Below are 13936 nucleotides of genomic sequence, written 5' to 3'. Positions count from 1 at the left end.
AATAAATTTTACCTTATCTTATGGAGCAAAATCACAAAACACATAATACGAAAGTACACTTTTGTGTTGTAAGCCGTGGGATCTTGTTCAGAGGAGGTAGATATCACATCGTAATATTTTAAAAGATGACTTATCATTACCTTTCGCTTTGATTTTGTTTTTTTACTCTTGAAATAACTCTATGTCTAGGGTAAAATACTTAGAAGGAGTTAAATCGTTTATATTTTTCTTCTTGATGGTTGTATTAATGTAATCACTTTCTTCGCGTCAAATCCAATTCCTTCAACTAAGTATAAGATACTGAAAACCAAAAGATGACCAATTTAGTTTAGTCCTTGTTCAATTCAAACTAAAAGATGTTTCGGTAAGCATTTTAAAATGCTTTCTCTATAGAAAATGAATACAATTACAAATTAGTAAAATATTGTCAAGGTGAAATAACAAAGTTACTATGTTTAATGGGTACACTTAAAGGAAGATGATACATATTTGACCTTCCCTTTGTAGAAATTTAAACTTAAGACGTATATTTGATTATCACTACAGACACGATGTATTATAAGGTAAATATTTATCTGTATTGTATTCTGCATATTTTCATTACCGACAAAATTATTTTGGTATAAACATTCGGATATATCTTTACACTCAAAGATGTATTTTAAATTGTACTTCTGAAATCTATCACTGGTACACGGAGAAAATGTTAAGCTATTTTACTCTTTGCGTCCATTATACTGTGCGTTCGTCTGTACCCAAATATATCGTCACAATTCTATTGATAAAAGCAAGTTGATTTTATTGAATAAGCTTTCAATAGGCATGTTTCCAACCTGAATATGACAACACTGGTTCCTTTATATTTAATTTTTTTGCAACTGCTTTTTATAGCTAATTGACAATTCATAAGTTGGCACTGGTATTCCTGAAAGGATTTTTTTTCTTATTTTGGCAATAAGATACAGTTAAACGCAGACTATGCTTGACTTTTTTTATTTAACTTTCCATCTGAGTATCTATATCATAGAGAACTTTGTATTTAACAGTTTTATTTACACGTTTATAGCGAGCATCATATATCATGATATATAAATTGAAAGAGTAATCAAGGGAACCAAGATTCTAGCGAAAATCAAAAGAATGTAGTCTTAGGACAAAGACCAGGCATGGAAAACAGACACACACAACAAAATACATAAAATAACTAAAATAACACAAACAAAGTAACAAAAAAACTTGGAGCATGGACAAGGTGTACCAGTGGGGTAACCGTCCTCCGCTTTTTTACAAACACCCACAGAGTTGCTCATAAAAAGTCAAGTCCAAGGTAGATCAAAGAAGAAAGGAAAACTGACACGTTTAATAAATCAGTTTTTATGGTATAGATGGATACACCGTAACGATCCACCAGTTCATGATGACGACCATAAAATTCTTGTAATGATGACTTCAATCTTGTAGCAACATAACCCTGTTCCGAAAGCCTAATCGTAAGAAGCTTAAGTCTAGCGCGATGCAAAAAGTTTGCGTTGTACAGGCAAGCTATAGCATAACGTATAAGTTGTAATATGAAAACTCCAAACGAAGGTTCTGAAGGAATATTGCCATAGATGAAAGGAAAGTTAACAATACGGAATGGAAAAACGTCGCGTTTGTCGTATAGTTTGGTCAATAGTTTTCTTTTACTATCGCTATCTTAGTGTAGGTCAAGATATGAGGCTGACTTCACGGTTGCTAGTGTCTTTTATTTCAAATTCTTTGGGGTAGAGCGATGAATAAAAACCCCGTAATTAGGATTGTTTAACGATAATACGTCATATGTACAGCAGAAACTGATGTTCCCTCTTTTGGACCAGATCATCTATAAAGTCAGCCACATAAGAGTGAAGGAAAAGGTCAGCAAATAAAGGAGCACAATCTTTTTCCCATTGGAATGCCGACTGTTTGTTGAAAAACACGTCCGCCACACTGGATAAATATGTTGTGCATAAAAAATTCAAGCATTTTGAAAACATCTTCGGTACATTTTGAAGATATTTGGAAGTGTTTTGTACAAAGTATGAGGAATCTCTAGTTGGAAATAGATATTTGTATCTAGGTATGCCGTCTTGTTTGGAGTAACAACGATGTATAATGTTCTTGATTCGGGGTTTTAATCGAGTTTGGGGAATAGAAGTATAAGGAGTTGAAAAATAAAAGGTTTTAATCCTATTATATTCTTATGATTATCTTAAATTGAGAGTTTCCAGAAGATTTTTCGAATTGTTCACGATGCACGTTGAACCTTGGTTTTCCCAATATACCAACGAAACAGAAAAATCTTGTCCAGGAAGTATGGAAAATGTGACGGAGAAAATCTATGTTATTTCCCTAACCTAATAACTAAACTCGTTTAGATAAAATTTATACGTTTCAGTACAAGCTACTTAATATTTTCTGATATCTTTAGTCTTTTCTACTTTTTACTTATTAATGGAAATGAATATGATCATAAAAAAATCCGGGAAAATGACTGTACGTACGTTATTATCTCCACTGGTGTACCATTGCCTGTTCAAGAATCTCGGGAAAATATAACTCCAATTTTATAATAAAAGTCAAATAATAACTTTCCATGGTTTTTATGGGATTATGTGTATGAATAATCACGGGAAGCAAGATTCTAGCAGAAATCAAACGACTAGACATGACAAACAGACACACACAACAAAGAACATAAAACAACAAAAAAATACGTACAAAGTAACAAAAGTGTATAAGCAACTCGGACTCAACATGGCCATGTGCATCGATACGGTAAGCGTCCTCTGCTTTTCCAGAAACACCCATCGAGTTGCTGATGAAAAGTCAAGCTCGGGGTAGACGAAAGAGGAAAGGAAAACTATGACACATTGAACTAATCGATTCTCATATTGCATGGATACACTGTAACGATCCCGGAGTTCATGATGATGATCATAAAACTTCTGTAGTGATGACTCAATCTTGTAACAACATAACTCTGTCCATAAGCCGAACTGTAAGAGGTCTAGCGTGGTACTCAAAGTCTGCTTAGTTATGACAAGCTCTAGCATAACGTATGAGTTGTGATATGAACACTCTATACGTATACGCAGGTGCTGAAAGAATGTTGCCATAGATGAAAGGAAAGTTGACAATATGGAATGAAAAGTCGCCGTTTTTGTCATATTGTTCGGTCAGTGGTTTTCTTTTACCATCGACCAGATTCTGTAGTATCATTTATCTTTAGATCTTTGTGGTAGATGTAATTTTTAAAATCTTCGAAACTGATTAAAAAATATTAATTAACAATAATACGTCATCTATATAGCGGAAACTGAGATTAAAATATCTGGCTAAACGATGTTTCTTCCTTTGTCAGATACCCTCACATTCCGTAGATAACTGTATCCTGATTGTACATATTATGGATAAAACCCCCGTAAAACTTAAAAAAAACCTTGCTGCAGCTACTAGCAGGGGAAAAAGTAAGCGTAGCCCATGATTAATGCCAACTCCATAGTTTTTTTTTCTAATTTCATGCTTATTGCAATATATTTGTCTTTATGATTTTTAATTTCTTACCTGCAGAAAAAATACTAAATGTATTTATGTGTATTGTATTTGATCCAACAGATAATACTCAGTATGTCAATGATTCTATTGAATTGGTTTAAAGTTGCAAAAGCAGGGTGTAATGAAACTCTTCCATGTACAACATCAGACGGTCAAACTGGGATTTGCCTAAATGGTCAATGCAGATCAGCTATAATTTCTGTCCCGAGGCAGAATCTGAGTTATAATCAGAGCAATGTATCCAGAATACAAGATTCAGGTATTTGTGTGTAAGAGTAATTAAGGGAATTCCAGCGGAAATCAAAGAAACTAATCTAGGAACAAAGACCAGACACGGGAAGCAGGCACACACAACAAAAACCATAAAACAACCAAAACAATACAAAGAAACAAAAGTAAATAAGCCAATCGGGCTTCACAAACTTGTAGCATGGACCTGGTACACCGGTAGTGTAAGTGTCCTCTGCTTTTCTAGAAACACCCGTCGAAATGCTTACAAAAAGGCAAGTTCGGGGTAGCCGAAAGAGGAAAGGAATACTATGACATGTTGAACAAATCATTTCTGATTGTGTAAGCCATGAATGAATTATCACGACGAGCAGTAATAATATGTGTCATACATGTATATATCTTCATAGACAGTGCATTTTGTTTGATAGAAGGCAAAACTGATATGATTTAGCGAATTCCCATGAACATTCATTAATCAGAACAAACGCAGATATTTCTAAATGCATGATAGATATGTATGACTAAAAATTCGAGTAAAATTGTGACTATTGTGTCTTAATAAAAATACGTTTTGGTATATCTATTTAGGGGCCTAAACATCAGCTATATCTAAGAGGAACTGGTTTGGGACTTAAGCGTAAAGGTGGAATATTGATGAATAAAACTTCGACTGACACTTGGGAAATAATTGTAAAATACAAATCAGCTATTGATGGTTTCCGATGTCAACAGTGCACTGACAACCAGCCAATCAATAGCAAGTTACAGTACAGAATATTTACTGCAGAAGGCACGGATATGAAGGGAGGTAACTTTGCTGTTGATTTGCCAGTATCGATGACATCTTCTTATTTCGACACTAGTCCTGTTTTTGTGGTTTATCCATGGTTTTATTCACAAAAAGGTGAATCAAAACATTTTACTATGAACTCCTCGGAGATCGGTCGAACAAGAACACTATATTATTACCTACCTCCGAGTTTTGAAGAAAACACTTATAAAAAGTACCCGAACATACTAGCGTTTGACCTCTATCCCAATGCATGGACAACTTTAGTAGCTAACGGACTAGATAAATTGTTCATTGAATCTAGTACTATGAAAGAAGTAATAGTAATAGGTTACGGGGACTATCAGCCTTCTCTGGAACGTTTTGATTTGTTAACACCAACACCTGGATCCTACATGACTTGTCGGAATGGCTCATTTACTGATATGTGTGCTGGGTGTCTTTCTAATATTTCTTCGGATGATTTTGATAGGTATGGTATTAAACTATAAAAAAGTGTGTTGTAGAGTTCCTGATTAATATCCATAAAACATTTAATTTGATATAATTACTGCTAATTAAACGAAGTTGTAGTGAGCAAGGTCATAGGAAATACCGTCAACAGTTTTGCATTCCTGTCCTTTGGGCACTGTGTAACACTGCTGATTTTTCACTTCGACCTCCAAAATGACCTTATTCTATAAAAAAATTTTAAAAATTATATGAGATAATGTCCATGAGACAACGGTTTCCATAAACATACCTTACAATGAATATTATATATGAACTATATACCAACGTTCATCGGAAATGGGTGGTTGATACGAATATTATTACGATACGAAATGTAACGTTGGCAGTAAAATTCTATTTGAGATGCAGGTCAGGATTAGTTCTAAACTACATATTCTTATTTTGTTCTTTTGTATTTAAATGAGGTTAGGTTAATGGAAAAATGCGGAAAGGTTACTCAATTTCCAGGAAAAGGAAACAAGCTTCTTGACTTTGTCATCAATGCAGCCAGACCAAGAGTCAAGGAACTGACTCAAAACAGATTACTGACAGATCAACCAAACACTGGAGTAATTGGCTACTCTCTTGGAGGGCTGATGAGTTGCCATGCTGCTTGGACTAGATCGAATGTTTTTGGTTTAGCGGCATGTCAAAGTCCATCCTTTTGGAGAATGTGCATTTGACTTTATCAACGTTACTATGAAAAATTCTAAATTGAAAACTGATAGATATCCTCAAAGAATTCTGATAGATGCAGGTAAATGTTGACTATTTTCCGGTATTTTGTGCGTTGGGGGGGGGGGCACTTTTTTGGCGTGTTTTAGCGGTATGCCTATAAACGCAAAAATGAATTCGGCAAAATAATCATTCTGTCCTGCAGTACTCAGTACACCAAATAGCATCCAACAAAAGTTTTTGTATCCTTATTTTTGCCTAAAACTCACATCACATCTACACCCGCCAAAATAACTGCCTTAGGTATTTGACTCAAATTGACCGATCAATATACCTAAGAAATTTCTATTTCAAAATATTTAGAACGTTTTATGCGTTTTGCAAATACAAAAATTCGAACCACCATAAAGGAACTTGCTGCACAACACTTGAACCCTTCATTTTTCACAACCCCCCACAAAAGAAATTCTCTTTTAAAAAAAGATAGCAGACGTTAGTTGCATGGGAGATTTAAATTTTCCTTAATTTCCAAACCCCTTTTGAACAAGATACGAATAAATGTTATCTTATTCACAACACAAAAAAATAAAAGTTTTAGTTATCTGTGATAATTATAAACTGTATATGCTTTTATCATTGATAAATTGTTCGTCGATGTTATCATTTGTAGATTTATTGTGAATGTCGTTTTTAGAATCACAATGTCAGGCATGAGTGAATATAAATAAATAAATATACTTTTTTTGTAAATCTGTCTTACATATGTTAGTTAACAATATAAGATACGACCATATCTATATGGTGAATGTTGATGCAATCCGTGGAGAGAGTTAAATGTATTTTTTTGTGATTTTCGTTCTGTGCTTGCCTCCTGTTTCAGTTCATTTTTTAATTAACATTGAATGAGGATTGTTAAGATCTTATAATATAGTCAGGAGATGTTTGTCACTAATGTGTCTTTGTGTAGTTATATATTATTTTGAGCTTCATTTTGGAAAAAAAATCACCGTTCAATTACCGTTACAATTAAACATCTTGCTACTTTTATTGTTGGGACCTTTCAATGCTACTTCAAAAATATATTTCTACATGTTACATACATTTTGGTGAAAGGGTAATCAAGGGAACTAAGGTTATAACGGTAATCAAAAGAATGTAATCCAGGGAAAAAGACCAGACATGGAAAACCGACATGAAAACAAAGAACATAATGTAACTAAAATCAAGCATACAAAGTAAAAAAAGTAAATGAGTAACTCGGACTCCTCTAAAAACTGGAACATGGACCAGGTGCAGCTCTGCTTTTCTAGAAACACCCGCCGAGTTGCTCATAAAAAGTCAAGTCCGGGGTAGACAAACGAGGAAAGGAAAACTATGACACATTGAACAAATGAGTTGTCATGCCGCAGATAAATACACCGTATCGATCCACCAGTTCATGATGACGACCATTAAACTTCTGCAGTGATGACTTCAATCTTGTAGCAACATAGCCCTGCTCCAGAAGCTTATTTGTTAGAATTCTAGCGCGATACAAAAAGTCTGCATGCAGTCTCGGCAAGTTCTGGCATAACATATGAGATGTGATATGAACACTCCATACGCAGGTGCTGAAGAGATGTTGCCACAGATGAAAGGAAAGTTGACAATTCTGAATGAAAAGTCATCTCGTTTGTCGTAAAGTTTGGTCAATAATTTTCCTTTACCATCGATTGCTAAGTGTAGGTCAAGATATAAGGCTGACCTCACAATGTCTGTAGTATCCTTTATCTCAAGTGTTTGGGGTAGATGCGATGTATCAAATCCCCAAAAAATTAAACATAATACATAATCTATATAGCGGAAACTGAGATTTAAGGATCTAGCTAAACACTATTATTTCTTTCGGATCAGATCGCCAATAAAGTCAGCCTCATAAGAGTGAAAGAATAGGTCAGCAAGTAGAGGAACACAATATGTTCCCATTGGAATGCCGACCGTTTGTGGAAAAACGCGTCCACCACACTGGACAAATATGTTGTCGATTAAAAATTCCAGCATTTTGTAAGCATCTACGTCTGTGTATTTGGAAGATGATTTGGAATGATTTCTTACAAAGTATGAGGAATCTCTACCAAGAACTATATATTTGTATCTAGGTGTACCGTTTAAAAAAAACAACGATGTATAATGTTTTAAAGTCGGGATTTTAACTGAGTATGTGGAATAGAAGTATACAGTGTTGAATAATCATAGGTTTTAATGCTATTATATTCTGACAATAGTCTTGAACTGATTGTATCCAAAAGATCTTTCGAATTTTTCAGGATCCACATTGAATTAATACCACTACGGGAGTAACAAGTGTTGTGGTAGGACTGCAAGCCCTCTTTGACAGCTGTGAGTATAGAAGTTAAAAGTTTTGAAAGAGGTTTGGTGGTACATTTCGCAGATCCAGCAATGTAACGTTGATTGTATGAATTCTTGTGAAGGTATTTACTATTTTAGATTCAGGTTAAAATATGATGCATTTGTTGCATTTTACCAAATCCGTTCCTTTTTCATTCATCTTTCGTGGATGGTTTCTCTCTTTCAGATAGTTTGACTTTTGATCAAGCAGTGTTTGGTTTTTATTTCAGGAAGCGAAGAAAGTGCAGATCCCTACCGATTGACACAATCTTCTGTAGAGGTGGTACAGAAAATGGCTGAACATAAAAGCTTCATTAAGAACAAGAACTTATGGATTGCAATTTATCCTGGTGCTCAACATAGTTCAATCGAGTGGTATCTCCGAATGTGGACATCGCTGCAGACCTTGTTACCTGCAGATGGTGACTCTGGGCTTCTCGAGAGCACACTTGACCAATCAACAAGTGCTGCCAACGCTCACCAAAAGAGTCGTGTTTGCTTTGCCTTAATGATCCTAGTTGTTATTTGTAAGTGTTAAATTTTAAAAAATTCTTCTCCTATTTGTTGTGTATTACCGTTGAATAACGTGGTTTCTGTAAATAAACCAATTGGCTTGCCAAACACAGACTATAAAATTGATTTATTTTAACAGTCTTTTGTAGTCACTGTTTTAGTTGAAATTTGACTGAGTAAGTCACTTTTCAACTGTCTAAACTGATGTTGCGTTTATTCAGACATATCTTGACTGATTAAACGTATTTTGCGTTTTCTTGCTTACTTAACAATACATCTTGAATTTTCTTCCTAAATTAAGATTTTCCTTAATATCATTACAATTAATCATTCAATTGTCCCTTAACTCTCTTTCGATATCATAATATAACCTTATTTTAGAACAATGTAAAACTGTATCCACGCCGGTGTGGCATATCGCCGTAAGGCGGTACAGTAAAGCCAAATAGTAAACTTCCGGAAACCTCTCGCAAAATACGTGCACATGCATGTAGGCCATAGTCAGATTCATGTGCAGGAAGTCCGTCAAATCCCATCCTAGAAAATATTGAAATTCTCTTTAAATCCCTGACCGCTCCCCTTCACCCTCCGTATTTTAGATCCACCATTGTACACACGTTAAAGGTAAACTACGTCAGATCAATGCCCCTAAAATAAACAAAAATATCCGCATGCACCCAAACCTACACTACTAATCACCAGTATACATCAAAGTGTCGTGGTCACGGTCAATGATGTGACATGACACCCTTCTGTGTAATGGATACAACCATGTTACAATAAACAGGATTTAGTAGAAACACATGTTTCTTAATTGTATACATGTACCATTAATTATCGACCAAATGCATATAAAAGATTCCGGGTACATAAGGCGTTGTTCATGAAAGCGTCTATGAAAAGAAACTGAACATCTGATAATGGAAAAAGTATTAAATATATAGTCTGTACAATAAGTAATTTATAAACATATGCCTGCACTTGTAAATACATGTATAGCATGCCTTGCTATTATAACCTTAAACCCACCGGGCCGGCCTGTGTTTTCATAGATATGATCGAACACAAACATCATCGCAGGATGCAGCACCAAAAAAGTCTGTTTGACACAAAATAGAAGCTACAATTTTCTATTAAGAGATTCGAAAATACGGTAAATATCTTTACTACTTAGAAATGTAAGCATGACATCGCTCTGCACCTACATTATAATATATTTGTCTAGTTTGTCTAATACTTTAACTAGGATACATGTACATATTTACATGTGGCCGCATTTATTACACGGAACGACAAAGTAATTCCTCAGGTAACTGTTTAGATTGATATACGGACTGGCCCGTGTTATTCTATTTACAAAACAGCCTTCCTTACGTTTTTCTTTTTTTTGTACATTCTTTTTTTCCAACTTTGCTTCTAAATTACAAACTGTATACATCAAATTGAAAAATCTACAATATACCCTACATATTTATGCAGTTTCTCACCTAAATAAATCATGAATTCACCCACTATTCTAGTCGGCAGAACTTGCATCGAAAACCTCTCTCAAAGCGACGATGGTCACTATAATTGGCTTTAAGTAGTTGAGCACGATTGTGACATTTTACCAGAATCTTGCAAAATGATTTGTGGCGATGAGGTATCAAATTTTAAAATACAGACTACAAAATACACTGCCGTAGATGGCGAAATGAATAAGACAAGAGGGGGATCAACAATTGTAGAAAGAGAAAGTTTCAAGCTAGGAAATTCAAAGTAAGGGGCCCATGCTATAATAAGATCATTTTGCCTTCTCTTTAAAAGAAGCTAACACAAAAAACCTGTCGAAAAGGTAAAACCACTTACATTAGACAAAATCAACATTCGAATAAAAAAGAATATAAGATGAAACCCAAAATAAGTTCTGACGATCCACACATGTCTGATTAAACGCGGAATAAGTTTACACAGTCCACAAACGTCTGAATAAACGCAAAAAAGTTTAATCAGTCCACAAACGTCTGATTAAACGCAAATTGAGTTTAGTCAGTCAAAAAACCTCTGATTAAACCAAAAATACGTCCAAATATTTCTGAATAAGCGCAAAATACGTTTAATCAGTCCAAATATGTCTGATTGAACATAAAATAAGTTTAGGCAGTCAAAAAGTGACAAAAGTGACTTACTCTGTCAAATTTTAACTTAGACAGTTGATACAAAAGAATGTACCAACTTTATCAGTCAAAATCAGCCCTTTTGTCGGTCATTATCAGTCATATATAGACTTTATCAGTTAAAATACGACTGACTATGGTACAGACAGTCGTTTTTTGTTGTACAGTAGTGTGAGACGTAAGGTGAACTTCTATTTCGAGGGTCCAAATTTATATGGAGATCTGATCTGTGGGTCTCATTTACCGTACAGATGTTTTTTTTTTGTGAATCTTATGGTTAACTTATGATATTAATAAGTTGTGTGCTTGTAGTGTAACATTTTAAGATAAAATTAAGCTAATTAAAAATACATGACATGTACGTTATTTAAATGTAGAGGAGGTATCCATTTGTCAGATGTGCATAAGCTTTGAAGTTATGTATGGAGCCATATTTTTATATTAATTATTACGTCATCTGAAAAGTTATTTGTTTGAATACAATAACAGCGCTTCTGTTTTTTACATTCAAAAACTAGACCGATAATATGTCTGCATCCTGAGAGAGAAGTCTACATACGTTTTTCAGCTTATATCTAAAAGGCTATGCTCTTTAATCTAAGTTTGTACTGTGGTAGTATTAACATATAATATAACATATCAAAGTTCAACAGGTAAACTTGCCATATTGGCCAACAAGAGAAAGTGCACTTTTGTGTATGCATATGAGTGACAATAATAAAGATATCGACTCATGAAATCTAGGCAAAAGTCAAACGGAATAGTAAAAAGGGAAGCCAAAAGGAAAGTCCGTATAACATTATAACAATATCAGGATTAAAAATGGGAAAGTTGGAAACCACTACAATGGACCTGACTTGGTACAGGCATTTCCAAAATGAATAGGGGGTTAATCCAGGTTTTATAGCGCTAAAACCTCTCTCTTCCATTACGATTCATAATTTCCGGTATATTGCAACGCATGAACATAAAATTGCAACCAGTCAAATTCGGAAAAATCAGTTGTCAAAACGGAACAGAAGATATGATCAATAAAAAACTGAAAATTCAAGTTAAAAAATAGTAATACAAGTAAAACCTACTGAAAACTCATTTGTAGACATTATGAAAATGCAACATCTATAATATGTTTATCGGAAACATTATTTATCGATAAAATATCGGTGTCGGAATTAAATTAAATCTATTTAGGCAGTGACTAAACATATTGTCTTATAACTTTGGTCCAAAAACCTGTCTCTTAGGCAACGGTAGCGTCTTAAGAAGTCAGAATAGTCGTTAATAGCTCTGACATACCTTAACAATCGAGAAACATTAACACAATATGCAAGGGAATCTGGTTTTATATTGCAAAAAAAGGGAAATTTAAAATGTCAAAATCTTAATCGTCTCGGTTATCATGTTTTTTTAGCTGACTACTGGCATCAAATTCGAGGTAAACAGAGGGAGCTTTTTTAGCTCTCTCTCTCTGTAATTTCTAGTTCAAGTGGATTAATCAAAGAAAGCCACGGAGAGGACAAAGTCAGTATATCAATATGTTAAATAACAACTGTACCTACTATTTTAAACTATTTTGTTTTTCACAAGATTTGAAAAGGACTCCGATTTATAACAAAAAAGAAACATATCGGCCAGGAGATTGGCATAATTAGTGCCCATTGGAATACTGATTTTTAGTTGAAAATGTGTTCCTCCGAAAGTGAAAAATATTTTTTTATCGAGAAGAATTCTAGCATACTGATCACCTTTCTATGTCAATTTTATGTCTTTTTTGTTTTGAAGTGGTAAGATAGGTATAACACCGTGCAAAGTTTGAATAATATTGGTTCAATAATTAGTGAATTTTAGTTTATACAAAAGGTGTATCGCCGACAATATTTAGTAAGAAAAATGTTAAACACGTTTAACTTTTTAACTTGCAGGGGAAATGTTGCTAAATATGTCCATATATGAATAGCACATATAAAAACTGTAAACGTTTAATGATAATGGTTCATTACTTTCTGATGAACAGATAATGTTAAAAAATGTGTAAATCTTAGCGTGACGGGCAAACTCAAGTGGCTACACAAGCTTCTTTCATAACAATTTTACATTGCGACTTGAATATTTTTTTTATTATCATGAGATTCAATTTGTATCACGGCGAAAAAAATAACTCGGTAATTTTTTCTGTGTTGTCGTACACTGTAGTCAATAATGGCATAATACCAATGTAATTCCTATAAAACACATCAAGACAGTTCTGCATTTTTGTCTGGTTCCAACTGCTTCTGAAAAGTCTTGATAATTCTGCATTTTAAATGTCACTTGTCATTCTTCCCGTTCTTCCTGAACTGTGCCCATGGATGGCACTCTTTTTATACCACGTTTATGAGAAGTACTACCAATTTGTTTTGAGATTTGTGTTATTTGGAATGCTTTTATCCACTCAGATAAGTCCTGAGTATTCCCCATTTCGAATGTAACTTTTGTTCCTTCTGTATTTTCGCACGGAACTAAACATATCCTGTTAGTATTTTCCCGAAGAACCTTATAGTGTTTCATATTAATATATATACCATCGTGAGAGATTATTTTTGTCCTATGTATCACGACAAAATGGTCGTATTCTGTTTTGTAAACTACTACAAATACACAAATTGTCCCAGTTTTGTCATTAATTTTCTGAATCATGTTAAGTTCACCACTCTTCACTTCTTGGTCTAACATACAAATATATTTGTTGTCCTTTGCGTCGTTTATTGGTTTGTGCAGAGTCAGAACCATTTTGAAAAATTAATTTTTTCTCTGACGGAACACTTTGAAGAAAACACAGGTGTCACTTGTATTGATGAACCATTAAAAGGTTTGTTACATTCTCATCAGTAAAGCTGGAGTGAAACTTAATCAAACCTACAGACCTATATATTGCAAATTATATCTGTTTGTTAACCCTTAGATAAAACCATAATCCACTGTAATGTGTAATAACTCCAGTTTGTACGGACAAGCAACATAAAAGATAATATGGTAACCGTACTAATTCGTACCATATGTGTATGTCATTGATAATGAAATTGATCAGGGGTATCTTGTAAAATCATTAATCATTACCCTTTGTAGTTTTATCTTT

General features: G+C 34.1%; 1 pseudogene across 1 annotated transcript; it reads left to right on the top strand.

Annotated features, from left to right (window-relative positions):
• LOC148604100 (uncharacterized) lies at positions 1-13475 on the top strand (annotated as a pseudogene). The gene is made up of 7 exons (XR_015915839.1): positions 1-96; positions 508-563; positions 3637-3835; positions 4396-5069; positions 5520-5846; positions 8383-8679; positions 12233-13475. The product of XR_015915839.1 is annotated as an uncharacterized LOC148604100 (transcript).
• Positions 13476-13936: the final 461 nt, after the last annotated feature.

The sequence above is a fragment of the Perna viridis genome, chromosome 10 (assembly GCF_037379345.1).
Source record: "Perna viridis isolate PV_CMFRI_1.1 ecotype Kerala chromosome 10, ASM3737934v1, whole genome shotgun sequence".
Lineage (NCBI taxonomy): Eukaryota > Metazoa > Mollusca > Bivalvia > Mytilida > Mytilidae > Perna > Perna viridis.
The sequence above is the reverse complement of the archived record's forward strand: the minus strand, read 5'-3'. Positions and strand labels throughout refer to the sequence as shown.